Consider the following 18,893-nt stretch of genomic DNA (forward strand, 5'->3'; position numbering starts at 1 on the left):
GGTACTCTCGGCACAGCGATTACGGGACTTGAACAGCGGAACTTTGTAACTGAACGAGAAATTATGTCTGTTTATAGAATTAAAGAGAAAATATTATCACATAAAACGAAGCAACTTAAACAACTTACATTGAAAGAAATGTTTAATAAAGTAAACAAATAAATATTAAGCTTTTTTTTTTTTTTTTTTGTAAATTTTGATACCATTTTTCATAATTGTTCTTTATTTCATAAATTACGGTTTCATATTTTTAATTTTAGAATTTCTGCATGCCATCTTACGAGATTTAAACTGATGATCTATAATCCGGAAAAATCGATAATCCGGAATCGCCGAAGTCCCGAAAAGTCCGGATTAACGACTTTTGACTGTATAAAAGAATTGTTTTGTAGAGGCCACACTCCTTCTACAGCATATATTACATATTGCACCACAATGATGGAAGAACTAGGAAGTAATTATTATGATGTGTGTGGTGACAGAAACTTGTTTCCCACAAAAAAAGATATTCAGAACCTATGGAGAAAAGATTTCCAAGCGAAATATGGTGAGAGGTCTGGCACAGGAATGTTTACAATATTAAATGAGAGAGTAGAAGAACTCAGATTACAAGGACACAAAATAACAATATCTACTAGTGATGAAGCATATGTTGTGAGCTTATGTACTCCAACTATGCAAAGGGCACTTACTTTGAGGTCTGGAAGTGAAATTCTATTTGTAGATGCAACAGCAAATTGTGATGTACAGAATCACAGAATTTACTTTCTATCAACGTATTTCGGTGCAGTTGGTGCCCTACCACTTGCATGCTTAGTTACAAACATTTTAAAAGCAGATATGTTTGATAAAGGCATAGAAACTTTATTATATGATTTCAAACTTTTTACTGAGCAGCCAAAAATCATCATAACAGACGATAATTTAAATGAAAGACGAATACTAGAAAAATACTTTCCAAATACAAAATTACTGTTGTGCATTTTTCATGTATTAAAGGCCTGTTGGAAATGGCTTTTAGTAAGCCAGAAATAAAAAAAAGAAGATCAGCAGAAATTCTACCTAACTTTCAAGGAACTTGTATATGCCAAAAATATACAAGACTTTGCAAAAAAATCTGAGGAAATGAAAGTGCATTTTCAACTCTATCCAACTTTTCTCAAGTACGTAGAAAATAATATAATTCGGAAAGAACAATGGGCATTATGTTTCAGAAGTGATCTGTTAACTCGGGGAAATGACACAAACAATAGCATAGAAGTCATATTCAGGCTATTGAAAGATATACCGTTGGAATGGACTAAAACCTTTAACTTGAACCAGTTAATCGATTATATTGCAAACTGTTTTGAAAACTACTATGTTCAGAGACTCATAGATACAGCACATAAAAGAATAAATTTACAGTCACTAAGAAGGTATGTACGCGATCATTCAGATATTAAATCTGAAAACATAAACCGTGACAGGGGAACATTTAGCATAATAAGCAATTCGTCACACGTATATACTGTCGACATAGATACAGGGATCTGTTCTTGTTTTGAAGGTAGTCAGGACAAAATATGTAAACATCAGATGGCTATTATAGAAAAATATAATATGCTGTAACCAATAAATGCATTAACAACAGGCACACAAAAACAGCTATTTTGGATAGCAACAGGAATTGACAAACAAGTTGACTATTTTAGGCCTTTGTGTGATAAACCATTTGAGACTACTGAAAATGTAAATATTTTCCATAGCGAAAGTCTCAGAATTGAAGACAGTCAAAAACCTTGTACTTTCAATTCCACTCAAGTCTTTTCCGAGTTGGACATCAAAGCAAGGCTTGAAAAAATGATGTAATTTGTGATATTCTAAAAATTTAGGTACAGAAAGATCCTGAAAATTTGATGCCAGCAATTGATAAATTTTTTGATGCCTTTAAATTGCAAGCAAACAATTCATCCAAACTTGTGTCAGCCCTTCATACTGCATTTTCTGGAATGCAGCCTCCTACAAACAGAAATGTGTTTAAAACAGTACGTCGTGGTCGATATATCCCTATACAGTCAACTTCCTTAAGTAAAAGAACTGTAAAATTTACAGGTTAAAGAAAATTTATTGGTGGTAGGCCATGTGGGCCAACATGGAAAAAAAATCAAAAAGTACATAATTACACAACACTAGGTCGTTTGCCCAGCAAGAAAAGAAAACGCCCTCATTCCTTGGCTGATTGTGTTGACCAAAATATTTCTCTAGGAAACACTAAAAAAAAGTCATTTTTATATTGTACATTTGCAATTTTCTGTTCTGTGTATCAATGAAATTTCTGCTCATAACAAATGATTTTTTATTTATAAAGATGAATGTTACTCTGATGAAGTATATCAAAATGGCTGAACCTGTAATGTAGTTTGTTTACATTACAGGTCCAGTAATTACACAAAACATTATATAAAACATATAAAAACATAAAAATTCTGCACAAATTTAGTGAAATTTAAAAAATTCTTTGCTTTTATATAATTTTAAAAAATATATAAAATTTAAAAAAATTTATACACTTAACAAATACAATTAAAAATAAACTTATACAAATTAAAAAATTTATAATCGGGGAGATCAAAATTTCTCATTTAAAAACCGCCCTTTTTATTTTTATGATTTTTATACTAGACTAGGTGACTTATGTTGCATATTTTGTCAGAGGAAGAATTAATGACTAATTTCAATACGAGCATATATTAAATTTTTATATGTAACAAAATATTATTTCTTCTCCGATGCACACGCTAAGAGAACTCGGTAATCATGACCCTACGGTGGACAGCGTGGTGAAGATACCTCCGTCAATTCACCATAATGCGCGGTGGTGATGTAAATATGTAAAATAGTGTACATATGAAGTTGTGTTTTGTGCTCTATCTAACCTTATTTAACCAGTACTGTGTTACTGCCAAAATTGGCTATTTGCCTGGAAGCAGGCTAGAGACTCTGAACTACCCACTACTGCTGAAACCGAAAATGATACAATGGATACCACTGCTCCGGAAACGGAACAATCTCAAACCGAAACAAACTCACAAAATAAAGACGAAAATGAGATAACTGACACAAACTTTGTCAGAAAATATAAAATTCCACCTATTACCATTAAAGTGACTAACAAGGTTTGGAATAATATCAGGAAAACCTTTCAAGAGCGTAATATTGAAGTCGATAGCCGTCAAACCCCTAAAGGCATTAGAATTATGACTAAAGATGACGAAGACTACAGGGTGATAGTTAAGCTGCTTCAGGCCGCAAAAATAGAACATCACTCATTTATCTTGCCACAAGATAAAGATATTAAAGTAGTCATAAGGGGACTACTTCATGATACCGAAATCAAGGAAATTAACGAGGAATTAAAATTTAAAAATTTAGTCGTTAGTTCTATCAAACAAATGACTAGCAGGAGAAATGGTGAGGTAATTAAATTACCTCTATTCCTTGTTTCACTACCCAGAAAGGATAAATCGAAGGAAATACATAACATCACTAACCTATGCGGGCTTAGAGTAAGAATTGAAGATTATAAAGGCAGAGCTGGGCCCCTACAATGTTACCGTTGTCAGGGGTTCCACCACACCCAAGCAGGATGTTACTTTACGCCCAAATGTGTTCGGTGCGCTGAAGAACATTTATCATATCTTTGCCCCAATAAAAATAAAGAAAAACCACCGAAATGTGCCAATTGCCTTCAGGAACATACATCGAATTTTCGAGGATGTGACAAATTCCCTAAGAAAAAACAAGAGAAAGTGAAAGCCTACACAAGCAGAGTAGTGGAAAGCAAAAGTTACGCACAAGCTCTCTCTACTGGAATATATTCTGACACGATTAGTGAAGCGAAAAAGGTGTTCGCCGACTTGGCTGAACTTGTTAATGTAATTAAAAGCTCAGGCTTTTTGCTTTCACAGCAAATTCAACAGACCAAAGCAGTAATTCAAGAAACTCATCATTCCGGAGACCATAATGGCCAATCACAACATTAATACGGCCCCCCACTCGAGCAGTTTTTTGGAATGCTCACAGCATTCTTAATAAAATCACGGAACTACACAATTTCCTCACTACTCATGAGATTGACATCGCTTTAATTTCTGAGACTTACGCCACTCGGTGTAAGAACATAAATATTAATAATTATCGCACATATAGATGTGATCGCTTGAGTCAAAGAGGTGGGGGAGTCGCAATTTATGTACGAAACTCTCTGCAATCTTGTTTTATTTCCGATAAAAGAAACTCCACAAATGAAATGGTCACAGTTTCAATATTACTACCTTACATAGGGACTGTTTATTTTAGTGCTTTTTACAACCCACCCTATGTTGAGCTTAATGAAGATATACTGAAAAGTATTTTCCCTGACAATCATCAGTTTATCGTTGCTGGGGACTTTAATTCAAAAAATAAAGAATGGGGATGCAGACAGACAAACAAAAATGGAAAAATTCTACATGATTTTATTACGAATCACCCCATTGCATTAGAGGCGCCGGCTGAATACACTTACCGGCCAAATGATCCTCGCAGAGCAGAGATTTTAGATCTCCTTCTTACTAATACTTCCTTTCCCATGACCATTGAAGTTCTACACGAACTCACTTCTGATCATCTGCCAGTGGTTGTCACACTAGGAGTTGCCAGGGATAAAAATGCAAATACAAATAAAATTAAACTCACTGACTGGAATCTCTATAGAGATATTCTTCAGATAAATCCCCCGAAAATCGATCCACTCAAAACTAGAAAAGATGTTGACGTTGCAATTGAAAACTTGACTAATGGCGTCAAATCTGCCATTAATAATGCCTCAAAAGAAATCAGCAGAGAACAATTCGCCAATTTTCTCCCCCGCAGCATTAAGGATCTTATTTCTGAACGGAATAAATTACGCAAAAGATGGCATCTGACCTGGAGTCCCCATGTTAAAAGAGAATGGAATAAATTAAACAGAGATATTAAAAAGAAAATTGCTGAATACCGTAACGAAGTTTGGGAAGAGAAACTTCTCAATCTCAACCCTGCTGACGGCTCTATTTGGAAATTTGCTAAAAACTTAAAACGTAAGCCTTGCAGCAACAGACCCATTTACTCGGACAACTACGTTGCCACCACCAATAGTGAAAAAGCACAGATCTTTGCTAATCATTTTGAACAACAATTTATGCCGAACAGAGAACCCAGAAACATCAGTTTTACTTATGAAGTTCCCTATTTCATTAGAGACTGGCTAAATGCACCGACCGCTAGGAATCTTACCAAGTTCACTTCGCCTATTGAGGTTAAAGAAGTTATTAAAAGACTTAAAGCTAAGAAAGCACCAGGTTATGATACTATTAGCAACAACGCTATCAAAAACCTACCTGATAACTGTGTCACTAAATATACAAGCATCCTCAACGCATGTTTGAATATGAGCTATTTTCCCACCGCATGGAAGCATGCAAAGATGATTTTAATTCCAAAGCCCGGAAAAGACATCACAAAACCGGATGGTTACCGGCCCATTAGTCTGCTCGCCGGTTTTGCAAAAATATTTGAACGAATTATACTTACCAGATTAAGACCCTACTTATATGTACTTCCACCTGAGCAGTTCGGGTTTCGCAGCCAACTTTCCACCACCAAGCAACTGATTAGATTGGTCGAGTTTTGCGGTGACGCACTGCACAAAAATCAAAATGTGGCTCTCCTCATGCTGGACGTGGCGAAAGCTTTCGACCGCGTCTGGCATGAAGGACTTATCTATAAATTAATTCATCACAATCTTGACAGAGAGATCATCTTGCTCATAGTCTCTTTCATCTCCAACAGGACTTTTTCAGTTTCCATAGGAGATGACTCCTCTTGTGTCAAACCAATTAATGCTGGAGTCCCCCAAGGATCTATTTTGGGACCCATTTTATATCTCCTATACGTCGCAGACTTCCCTAATGTTGACAATGATCCTAACTATTTTCTTGGTTGCTACGCGGACGACACGGCTTTAGCCGTTAAGTCCGCTAGCGCCAAACATGCTATTTTCAAGCTACAGCGACGCATGCCTGACATTGAAGAATGGTGCCAAAGATGGCGTATCTCTATTAATGCACAAAAATCGAACCTATTAATGATTAGGAAGAAACGTAGACTTATTCAATTAAATGAAAATATTAAACTGTTTGGGAAAACAGTCCCGCATGTTGAAGAAGCCACTTACTTAGGAGTCGTATTTAACAGACAACTCACCTGGAAGAATCACATTAAAAACCTTAAGAGAAAAGCTTACAGCATTATTAACTGCCTCAGGCCTTTACTTGGCAAATACTCTAACCTTGATCTGCGCAGGAAAAGACTTCTGTATATTACTATGATCAGGCCTATTTTAACTTATGCATCGCCTGCATGGGCCACTGCAAAAGATAATGAAATTAAACAGTTACAGATTATACAGAATAAAATGCTCAGACAAATGACTAATGCGCACATGTACGTTAGTAACGTCACGTTGCATCACGACTTTCAACTGCATTCAATTAAAGAACACCTGCACAAGCTGAATTCACAATTTTTCAATAAAGCACTGAACTGTGACCATCTTGCTATATTTGATACTTTTAATTATATCATCCTTTCTGACGACGAAAAATTGAGACCTCTCGCGGCTCACCTCACTCACGACTCTAATTTTCCAACATAATCAAGAATTGTAAATATTTGTAAAGCATCTTGTATATTATATTTTTACTTTATGATTGTATCTTTATTATAAAAGTTTTTGTATTTATTTATGTATTTTGTTATTTCACACTGATGACTTTCACACTACCCGTCTGTCCATGATCGTCTCCTTGCTTGGTCTGAGATGTTGGCCCCCCTTATTACCACCTACCTCTCTAAACTGATGATTGTACTACTGCGATGTGCCTTCATGGCAATTTATGGAGCCGGACAAGCGGCCATGTGCTGCATTCTGGCAATATACAAACAGTCAGTCAGTCAGTCAGACTCTGAATTAATTAATAAGTGTTAAGGACTGTGTATTGTGTGATCTCACCACGCCCACTGCTGTGGTTCTACTCCTGATTCGCTGCTGGACTGCGCACCCTATCTCAGTAACCTTACGCTACTATCCTGACCAAATGCATCATGCATGGACTTGAATGCTGGATGATTTTGTTTTTCCAAGTACTAATTTCCCAATTTTCGTATATTCAGCTTGACTTCGCCACGGAATGATTGCACCTTGTTCTAATGTCACGCCCCCGGGCGAGGTGCAGTAGCACCTTAATGTACTAAAAACCGTGAATGGCCTTCATAGGCTGCACAGATTGAACAGGTCAAAACTCAAAGTAGTTGTATACCTGAGGTGAATCAGACCTAAATAAATAATAAATAAAACATTATTTCTTGCAGTTAATTTGATACTTGTATTAGAGATGTAACTGTTGTGAAGTTAAAGTTTATTCTAGCAAGATTAAATACTATTTATCCTGATTTTGAAGTATTTGAGATTCAAATATCAAAAATTCAGTTATATTAACTAAAAATATTAAAGAGTTCTAAGATCTACAAAATTAAATGTTTTACAGTACCTGCAATATTTGCCTGTTTTCATGAATGAATATGTTCAGAAATAAACTGTGCAAGTTTTAACAAAGGGCTTGCACAAAATATATTCTAATTCAATGTTTTATATCAGAAAAAAAAGGGTTCTTTTCTAGTATGCATTTTGGCGGTACTAATCTCCAGATGGTGCTATCATCGAGTCTCGGCATATGTTTGGCTTCCTTTTTACAGGGATCAGAAAACATGGATGCACAATGGAAAAGTAGCAAAGCATTTTTAAATTTTTCAAAGTTAAAGAGAAAAAAAATCACAGAAATTACATAAAATAAGAAGTAAATATAATATCACTCTTTTATACACAATTTGTTACATGAGTGAGAACACCCACTATTTACAGCATGAAATTTACAACGTGATAGAGCAGCGTGAAATTGATAAACAGATTTCGGAATGGTTAGAGAAACAAAGGAAATGCCTTTATCTATTTTTTGCAGCAATTCCACTTTTTGTTTGATGGACATCGAAACATACTTTCGTTTTGTAGATCCTTTAGGAGCTCCAGCATCGGAAATTCTATTTGACATGATCGAAAGTTCAAGCTTACTTTTATAAAATTGCTCTAACAGTCTGCAAAAAATAATAAGCCGGATCCAATTCGAAGATTAAGGAAAAACGCAATCTGCAACATTAACTGAAATAGATAATTAGATATTTTAGATTATACCGTCCGTTATACATTAAACGCGCATGCGTAAACGAATTATGCGCAGCCGTAAAGGTCTTACGCGCAGGCGTCAACGCGTCGCATGCGCAGAAAATTTGTATCTTTGAGGTCCGGATTATAGACCATTCCGGATTATGGGTGTCCGAATTAACGACTTTTGACTGTATATCAATAGTACAAAATCTCATATCCAGAAGTCCAGTAACCGGAATGATCTATTCTCTCCACCTAATATATACTTATATTCCCCCTTTTTTAAAAAAAAAATTTGTTCTCTTGACATAGTGTAGGAACAAATATGATATTTAAGTGAAAGCAAGTGTGGCATAAATGGATTTATGTTCCAATTAACATTTAATTATGCCCTTGAATAAGATCATCATAATACATCCTGTGGTGTAGAAAAATTAAAATTTCTGCTGCTCTGTGCTTGCATTTTAACAGTATAATAAGTCATCCAGATTTCATAACGATCTGAAAAACTAAAAAATTTTAAAACCAAATAATTTGCAATTTTTATTACATATAAAATTGATGTTTAAAAATTTAGTATATAAGTACCTGTATTATATTGATCATTATATTGTATAATTTTAATTCCATGTTTTTAAAAATATTACAATAGCTGCATATTTATTTTTTTCTTAGGATTGTTTTCTCTATAAATTCATTTGGTACTCTTCTGTTTTTGTGACCAGATTCAAAGATGTATGTATGCATGCACATATAAAAATGTATGTGTACATGTATGCATGCATCTATGTATGTATACATACACACATTTCTGAGTCCAGTCCTGATATCAAAAGAGTACCATTCTTTTATTTGTGTTACATGTGCAACCGTGAAGGTGAAAGTTGAGATAGGAGATATGAATAAACATTGAACTTCTTTTCTGAGGTGTTTTAATATTTGAAAAATATGTTGCTTTATTTAGTATAAGATAACTGTAATTCATAGTGCATAATTTCAGTTACTGTAAACAAGTTATGTGTTTAGAAATTGTATAATTGCTATATGTATAATTTTATTTTTATTGCTATATATTCTTCATTTACTGTTGATATGCGTACAGAAATAAAAGTTTAAAAACCAAGAGTAGTGTATGAGCCACTGTATAGAATTATTTTTATTCTTATATCTATGTATACACTAAACAGATAAAGTTACAAAAAAAGAAAAAAAAAAAGATTTAAAGGCAAATTATGATTTAATATCTGTCATGATTAAAATACTACATTAAAAAATTATGCATTCAACAACTGCTTTAGCATTATTATAATGTATGCATTTAGTTACTACATATATAAATATATTTAACCCTTTGGGTACTCATCAAATTGATGAGTGAGACTTGTCATCTGCTTACTTGGGTGAAGATTTCAATTTTGTTTCATGTATATATTTATTTATATTTTGTAACTAAAATGAGGTTTCAAAAATATATTTATATCACCAATATAAGCATATCCCAAATAAAATGTATTACTTTTAAAACAGTCATCCAAATTCAAAAGCTTTCATTCATTCATGCATTATAACTTATGCCGAGATATTGCATTAAATGCAACGTGCCCGGCTCATGACATAGAGAGTCGAAGCTCATGCTTTCATCACATTTCTATTTCTTACTGGTGAGGAAATCACCTTTTTCATCACCATTAGTTCCACAGTGGAAAGATACCCACTGAACAGTTATTCTGAGCTGAAAGTATCTAAAAATTTGTCTAGGCGTCTTAAAATATAGATCTGATATACAACATATAAGCAAAATCAGTACTCTACTCTTATCGGGACCATATTCAGAAATGTATGTATATATGCAAGTGTGTATACACATACATATATACATGCAGACATAAACACACATATGCATACACACATACATTTCTGAATCCAATCCTGATAACAGAAGAGTACCGTAAAATCTATTTTTGTGATTATTACCATCTTTCATAATTAGTATTTATGAGCAGACAAGTGGATAAGACTAACGAGCATTGGTAGTTTGAACGCTAGTGGACAGGCTAGCTGCATAGGATATTTCTCGTGTGTCACATGAACAAAAGTCATGGGTAGAGTATAGTTTAAGGTACCCCTTGTATTATCGCCAAAGTTGTTGTGGTAGTCTGAGTAGTTGAATGTTATGGAAACCCTATCGTAACGTAATCGGGTGCATGATTCTGGGAAATTTTGAATCATGGAATGCTTTGTAAGCGTTTTTGTGGTGTGTGTTGGTTTTATTCATACAATGTAATAAGATTAATTTGAAGTTTCTGTACGATTTGGAGCGAAAGGTGAAAAGAGCTTTAATTGACTGGTGTGTAAATGAAGGTTTACTTAGTAGCCATTACACGTGTCCTGTATGTAGGAAGGATATGCGTCTAGTCGAACGTAGAAAACCGTTTAGATGGATTTGTAGGAAGAAAGGTTCAGATGGTCATTATGTGAAGCGTTCGATCAGAAAGAGTACCTGGTTTGAGAAAAGTCATTTGAGTATGATTAATATTTTGATTTCTACGTGGCTCTGGGTGTACGAAGCGAACTCGAAAATCATGGTAAGTGAATATTTGCTTTTGGTAGTGCTTAAATGTATAACATGTTTCCTTTTTTATGTTATTTTATTGTTTGGTTTAAAATGTATTTTAAAAGAGTGCGCAATGCAATTTTTGTGCAATTCGGGTATTTTTTTTAAGTGAAGATAAGTTGATGTGTACATGGATACCGAGTTTGTGTAATTGCTTGTCTTATTATTTTGGCTGGTGTAGCGGCGATTTTTGCGAGCCAAAATAACGAGTCAAAGAATTGCACAAATCGGTATCCATGTACCGCCAAAAATCGCTGAGTTTCGCCAAGGAGAACCCTAAACTATACTTTTACCAAAGTCATTTTCTGTTAAATATACTTCATGAAAATCTTCTATCCTCAAAATACTGTTTTTATGCTTTGTAATAATCAGTTAAGTGGATAAAGAAACATTCTCATTTACTACCATTGGTATAAAACTCTAGAATAGTTTTGAAAAAATCGAACAGTCTCTTATCAATTGTAATATTTTTATGCATATTCTGATTTACGAGTACAAAAAATTTATTTATCAAAAAACAACGAATTTATTTTTTGATATTTATATTTCTACTGAAAGAATACAGAATCATGAAAACTCACCATAATTCCACAATCGGAAATGATACCAAATTATAGGAACATAGGTAGTAGATGTGTAGGCAACAGTATAAAATTTGTTACTCCTTACAAACTAAAAATTAGAGGCATCCAATGGTGGTAGCTGTTATTGGAATATTTTATTTATACAGAAAAAGAAAATGCATCGGATTTCAAGAAAACTTATACAGAATTTCGGCTAGGGATTAATACATGACATCTGAAATCATAAGCAAATGGAATTAAAATTGCAGATTAAAGACTGTGTGATTTCCTAAAATATAATTACAAACTCTGGAGACTAGTTAAGGTGATAAATTATGGCATATTATTCAGAAAAGTCTTGACAGTAAAAGAAAATAATGTACATAGCAACACATACAAGTGTAAAATGCTCCACAGACTTGTCCTGAACACAAATTACTTGATTACGCTAATGTTGCAAAACTTTAAAAAATACATCTTTATTTTTACATAACACAATGAAATGAAATAGAATTATTTAGATGGAGAATAATGCATAAACAAGTTTCATGTTATTTTCTGAATTATTTTTTCTTTTGAGAGTTACTGAGTTACCTGATTATGGGTTTACTGGGTTATTTTATGAGTTATCCCACATCAACATTTTAATATATTGATTCTCTGAATAATCATTGTACTTTTTATATTTTACTAGGAGCTTTTGTTGGTATAGTTTTGCCTACAGAAAAATACACAAAAGATAGATTCCTTAAAGTTTTAAAAGTAATTTAAATAAAAAAAAAGACGTATTCTTAAATTATTTTTTTTATTGAATTTTACGATGTTTACAGTACATGAAATAATAAGAACACAAAGAGCCATGAAATTTCGCAAAACAATAATTTTTATCAATTATTATTTTTACGCTTTATTTCAAAGTGTATCAAAAAGTTATTCGGTATCGAGATAGCAAATTGAGAGGAATATAAAGTTGTATTTGTTTTCGAAATTAAGAGTTACATACTTCATTTATCGCCCCTACAATAAATTAAATATGAAATCATATCAGCGTACCACAAAATAACCAAAACAAATAAACTACTTCTTCTACCCAAGAAGTACAAACAATCATTCCGAGGTGGGACAGCGTTCGAGATAGACGTCTTATCGCTTCGCTATCCGTTTCCTTGCGTTGCTGCCATCCCCGCTACTGTACCGACTTCATCGACCTCGCCTCACGGGCTCTGGGTTGTTTCTTCTTTGGCTTTCGCCTCTCAAAAGCGTCGCCTTAACTCCACTGCTGCACCCTTCGCTGGATAAAACAGGTCGTATTTTATTCTTTCTTCTGATTTTCTTTATTCACCGTGCTGATATGGGTACCTTTGGGTACGGCCTCTAGTTAGGCCTTTTTCCAACTTATTTGCCTAACATGATTAATCAATACGACACAACAAACATAACTGTAACTAATAATAACATAAACATGGAAAATTCACCTCCAAACTCAGAAAATCCTCACATGAGACATCCCAATGATGAACCCAACGTTCTCCAAATATTAAGTCACAAAATTACTTTATCCAATGACATCGAAACTACCAGATCCTTGGTGGAAGATATCCAAGATATCCGTAACGACCCAAATGTGATTATGTCCACTAGTAATAAAAAAGAACTAAACTTTCTCCTTGTAAATGCCATTAATCAACTGCGTATGCAGGAAAACGAGATGGCCAATGCAAAAATAAACGAATTACAAACCTCTAACGAAAAGCTCGCTAAACAATTTGAAGAGATTAAAAACTTCTGCGACATACTTCAACCCACTAGTGGTTTCAAAGAACAAAGAAAAAGAAAATTGCGCCATAGACAAACGGATTCTGACTCCGATGAGGAGCCTTCCCTCAAAACCAGCAATCGATTAGATAACCAAATAGACGACATGCATTTGGACAACGAAGATGAATCAGCCACTCAACTCACTACCACCACAAAAGACCAACCAAACAAAAGTGACACCATTCCCGCATATAGAAAACCAAACTCCAGCCCCAAAACAAGCAGAATTGATAAAGTGCTAATTATTGTCGTAGATGACGTACCAAAAGCGGATGAATTCTTAAAAAACTTAAACAAGCAAACCGGAAAAGAGATAACTGGCACCTTAGAAGGACGCCACCTTGAAATACAGCCTGCAGACTCTGACTCACATCGATTCATTCGCAAAATAGTTGAAGAAACAAAGCTTAAAGCCCACACCTACTTATTGCCCGAAGATAAAGTTTTAAAAGTCATAATAAAAGGCTTACCCATCACCATAGATCCCCAAACTATCACTCAAGGATTTAATAAGAACAATTCGGTTTTCGTAATCATCATAGCACTTGCCACAAACTTCTTAGAGTTATCAACATTATCCCTGAAGGCTACAACTGCAAGCTTCCGACCGGTGCTATATTTCTCGACATCGCGAAAGCTTTTGACAGGGTATGGCATCGAGGCCTTATTTACAAACTAATCACTCTAAATTTTCCAGATCATTCTATTCGCTTAATGGCCACTTTTCTCAGCAACAGAACATTCAGAATCAAAATCGGTACTGCTTACTGTACCACCAGAGTAATCAATTCTGGTGCCCCACAGGGGTCGGCACTTTCGCCGTACCTTTTTTTGCACACTTTGCCGATGACACCGCCATACTTACTAAAGCCTCCACAGTTATCGCCGTAAGAAACCAACTCCAAAGCTATCTCATAAAACTGGAAAAATGGCTTACTCTTTGGAGGATTGAAATTAACACTGATAAAACCAAGGCAATAATTGGTTGATCTTTAGATTATGGTAACTTAGCGATTTTTTGGCGAAAATTTGGCGACTAACTCTCCTACAGCAACCCTCTATTTTTTTCCCGCCGCCATTTTGTCTTCACGAAGTAAAGATATGTTTCTTTACTTTTTATCTACTGAACACTTCTTCCAACATTCTACTAGCCGAATTACACTTATGCTAGAAATTTTATCTAACAAAACTGCTTAATCATGACAAATATTCACTGCAAAATTGGGAAAAAGTGCACAATACCATACTCCTTACGCGTTTTTCAAAATAACACATACACATAAATCATGTACACGTCGATTTATTTTTACTTAAAAAAACATCCCAGAATTACACAAAAATGGCGTTGCGCACACTCTTCACTATATCCATGTACACTGCTTTTTTCTCATAAATTAGAAAAATTTCCCGAAAATACATGACAATTTTCTGAATCTTTAAACCCGGTAAAAAGAACATATATGAAATTACCTGATCGCGAAAAAGTATATACCCTTTCCAAATATGAACATTTCCACATATAAAATAAATAAAATATCCAAAAACTTTTACCTCTAAATCATCTATTATATTATAAACGTCACCAACAAATTCATACCGCAAGCATTACAAATACTTAGTGTCAAATATTTAAATTATTTCCATGCACGTTTACTTCAACTAAAACGTATACCAAATTCCTACAAAAATAAAATTCACAAAATAACTATCATTTAATTAAAATATCACTAAACCATGTACACGTCGACACGGATTTTTTTTACGCAAAAATAATTGCGTAAAAAAAATCCCAGAATTGCACAAACATGGCATTACGCAAACTCTTCACCATATCCATGTACACTCCTTTTTTCTCATAAATTAGAAAAATTTCACGAAAATGCATGACAATTTTCTGAATCTTTAAACCCGTTAAAAAGAACATATATGAAATTACCTAATAACGAAAAAGTATATACCCTTTCCAAATATGAACATTTCCACGTATAAAATAAATAAAATATCCAAAAACTTTTACCTCTAAATTATCTATTATATTATAAACGTCACCAACGAATTCATACCGCAAACATTACAAATACTTAGTGTCAAATATTTAAATTATTTCCATGCACGTTTACTTCAACTAAAACGTATACCAGATTCCTACAAACATAAAATTCACAAAATAACTATCATTTAATTAAAATATAATTAAATTCAAAAACACTACTTAAACTATAAATAAACACATACATTAAATTAATAAAAATTAGCTTACAATCCTAATTACTTTAAACTAAATCATTGCTAATAACAATTTTCCCAATAATACCAAATTACTTTACTTCCGCCTTACATTGGCTTCTTGATTACGTGTCCGATAAACTTTTCTTATTTCCTCCTCTAAATAAAAAGCAAGCGTATGTGCGCCTGTTTCAGGATCTTTAAAATCATACTTATAGTTCACAGCAAGGTACCAGGTAAAATAAATAACTTAATAAAAAATCTTTACTTCTATCTCGCACAACCTTAAAGAAACACTTATTACTACCCCTTTCAGTACCACTAAATACCCATTTCGAATTCACTTTAGTTAGGGCCATGGGATCCAAAAATTAACAAACACTGTTTCACACAACACATAATAAAGCCAAATACAAAATTTCCAGAATTTTTCCCGATTTCCCCCTTTTCCGATTAAAGAACCGTAATTCGTCCATTAATATCACATGACATATCCCATGATCTCTCATTTCCCTCACACAAAATAATCGGAACTGAGTACTGCTCACATTATTACCAAAGTCCCAGGTAGTAACCTTTATCGCCTCCAAAATGTCGCCAAACTACCAGTTACCATATTCTAAAGATCAGGATCCCACCAGCGGCTGAGCGGTAAAGTCGCTGAACACTGGTAGTTCGGTCTGAGGTTCGAATCCAGCGAACGGGCTGGCTGCATGGGTGTTTTCGTGGTTTTCCCCATGTGTAACGTGTATACGAACCAGTTTCCCTTAGAAAGTCCTCCACGAAGGCATCCCTCCCCTTAGGCAGATAGCCCTAGTGTACTTTGCCGTAATGAAATACACACCACCACACACCTAAAGATCAGCCCAATAATTTTCCGTAAAGGAAACATAAAATACTATCCTCCACCCCCTGAAATATTTGACGAAGAAATAGACTGGATTAATGAAACCAAATACCTTGGAGTCATCCTTTACCAAAAACTTACTTTCAGAACCCATTTCTGGTCCGTAGTACAAAAGTATAAAATCACCACAGCTACTATGCGACCTCTTCTTGGTAGAAAAAGCAACTTATCTACTACAAAAAAATTAATTCTATATCGCTCAATACTGCGCCCAGCTCTTCTTTATGCAGCACCGATCTGGGGACATGCAGCTAAAACCAACATTAAACAATTACAAATTCTACAAAATAAAATTCTACGAGAAATTATCAATTGATTGACAGGGAATTTAATTTCAAAATTTGCAGTGTTTGATGCCATTTGTAACATGCCTTCGGGTATCGCTTAATTAAGTTAGAATAATTCGAGGAAATAAATTTAAATGATGTGCAGCAAAAATAAGCATAATTTAAAAAGTTATGCGGTATCCATATCAAATTTCACTTTTCATAATGACAATAAAACTTTCCCACGTTCTGATTCCCAACGTTCTGATTGATGAACAATTTGGATTTCGAGCAAAACACTGCACTACGCACCAGCTGCTGAGGACAGTGGAGTTCATTCACGAAGGTGATGTTTTCAAAGTAACAATATGCTTACTGGCGCTTTATTTCTTGACATAGCCAAAGCATTTGATAGGACTTGGCATATAGGAATCATTATCAAGCTCATACGACTTGACGTTTTGGCCCATCTAATTCATATAATTAACTCGTACCTCACTAATAGATCTTTTTCTGTACGAGTTAATTCTTTCATTTCGGCACCCCGTCCTATACAAAGCGGCGTCCCCCAAGGGTCACTTTTAGGCCCAATTTTGTTCAACATTTTCATAAATGACATACCAAAATCACCTAGTATCACTCTTGCACTTTATGCAGATGATACGGCCCTCCTAGCTCAACACAAACGCCTTGAAAACTTGGTTCACACCATTCAGAGATATCTCTCCAGCCTTGAGCACTGGCTCATCACTTTGAAAATTAAAATTAATGTTGCTAAATGTGCTGCTATGATATTCAAACGCAGCCCCCTCCCGTACCCTTCCATTAATTTAAAGTTTTTCGACGATTATGTTCCCTGGTCAAATTCTTACAAGTACCTAGGAGTTGTACTTGATTCAAAATTACGCTGGCACCTTCACATTGAAAATATTCTCAATAAAGCAAAAGGTGCTAGAGCCCAACTTTACCCTCTCTTAGCTCGAAAGAGCCATCTGTCAATTAAAAACAAAATTCTTCTCTATACATCAATTATAAGACCTGTCTTCATGTATGCATGTACAATCTGGGGTACTGCTGCAAAAACTCATGTGAAAAAACTTCAATCTTTTCAAAGTAAGACTTTACGTATGGCCCTGAATGCAGCCTGGTACGTCCGTACAGATGTGATTCATTCGGACCTTAATATTAAACCTGTTGATTACTATATTAAAAAACTTAGTCAAAATTTATTTCTCAAAATTGAACAGATTGATAACCGAGCACTCCAGCAGATACCAGAATACGACCCTGCTATTCGCAGCTCACAGAAGAGACCGAGAGCCGTGATTGGCCGAGAGTTCGGCATCTATCCGCCGTCCAAAAGGGCAAGACACGCCCTCTCAACATCAGTTCCAGCCCTCGCGCCATGACGGAAGGACGTCTCTTCAGCGAGCTGCCATATAATTGCTTATTCATCTTCTACAACTGCAATCCAAGATCTTCAAGCAAAGTTATCAATCTGTTTACTTAAGAATCACATCTCCCGCAGATTCTAAATCTGCCTAAGAATATTTTCATCGCGTTCCCATTAATTATTTGCACTCTCCTACACAAGCCACATGCCAATGAGCCTATTAATCGTAAACTCTCTCCTATCCGCTTTTTGCTTTAGTGTTTGCATTGTGTATAAAAAATTATAAAAACCAAAAAAGTATAAAATATAAAATACAAAAAAATTCTAAAAACTTATAAAAAATTATGATACTTAAGTTTTTATTTTCTCATCTCTATCCCTAAACTTTCTCGAGCCTGTGGCTCCCTCTAATGAGCATCAAGTAAATCACTTATGCCAAATGTTTCCTATTTCTGCTCACTTTTAGAAATTCTGATGTGGAGGTACATGGTTTTGAACCATAGGCACTCCGAAAATTGCAAATTATTGGCATTGGCAAACTTTCCCAAATACAAATAAAGAAACTGGGTTGGTGTTGGTGTATTTAATTATGACAAAGCACACTAGGGCTATCTGCCTAAAGGGAGGGATGCCTTCATGGAGGACTTTCTAAGGGAAATGGCTCGTATACACGTTACACATGGCGAAAACCACGAAAACACCCATGCAGCCAACCCGTTCGCGGGATTCGAACCTCAGACCGAACTACTAGTGTTCAACGACGTTACCGCTCGGCCGCTGGTGGGCTAAAGAAACTGGGAGACCGCATTAAAGATTAGATTT

The sequence above is a fragment of the Stegodyphus dumicola genome, chromosome 11 (genome assembly GCF_044657685.1).
Source record: "Stegodyphus dumicola isolate Sdum_Otavi_A_Nest chromosome 11, ASM4465768v1".
NCBI classification, from domain to species: Eukaryota; Metazoa; Arthropoda; class Arachnida; order Araneae; family Eresidae; genus Stegodyphus; species Stegodyphus dumicola.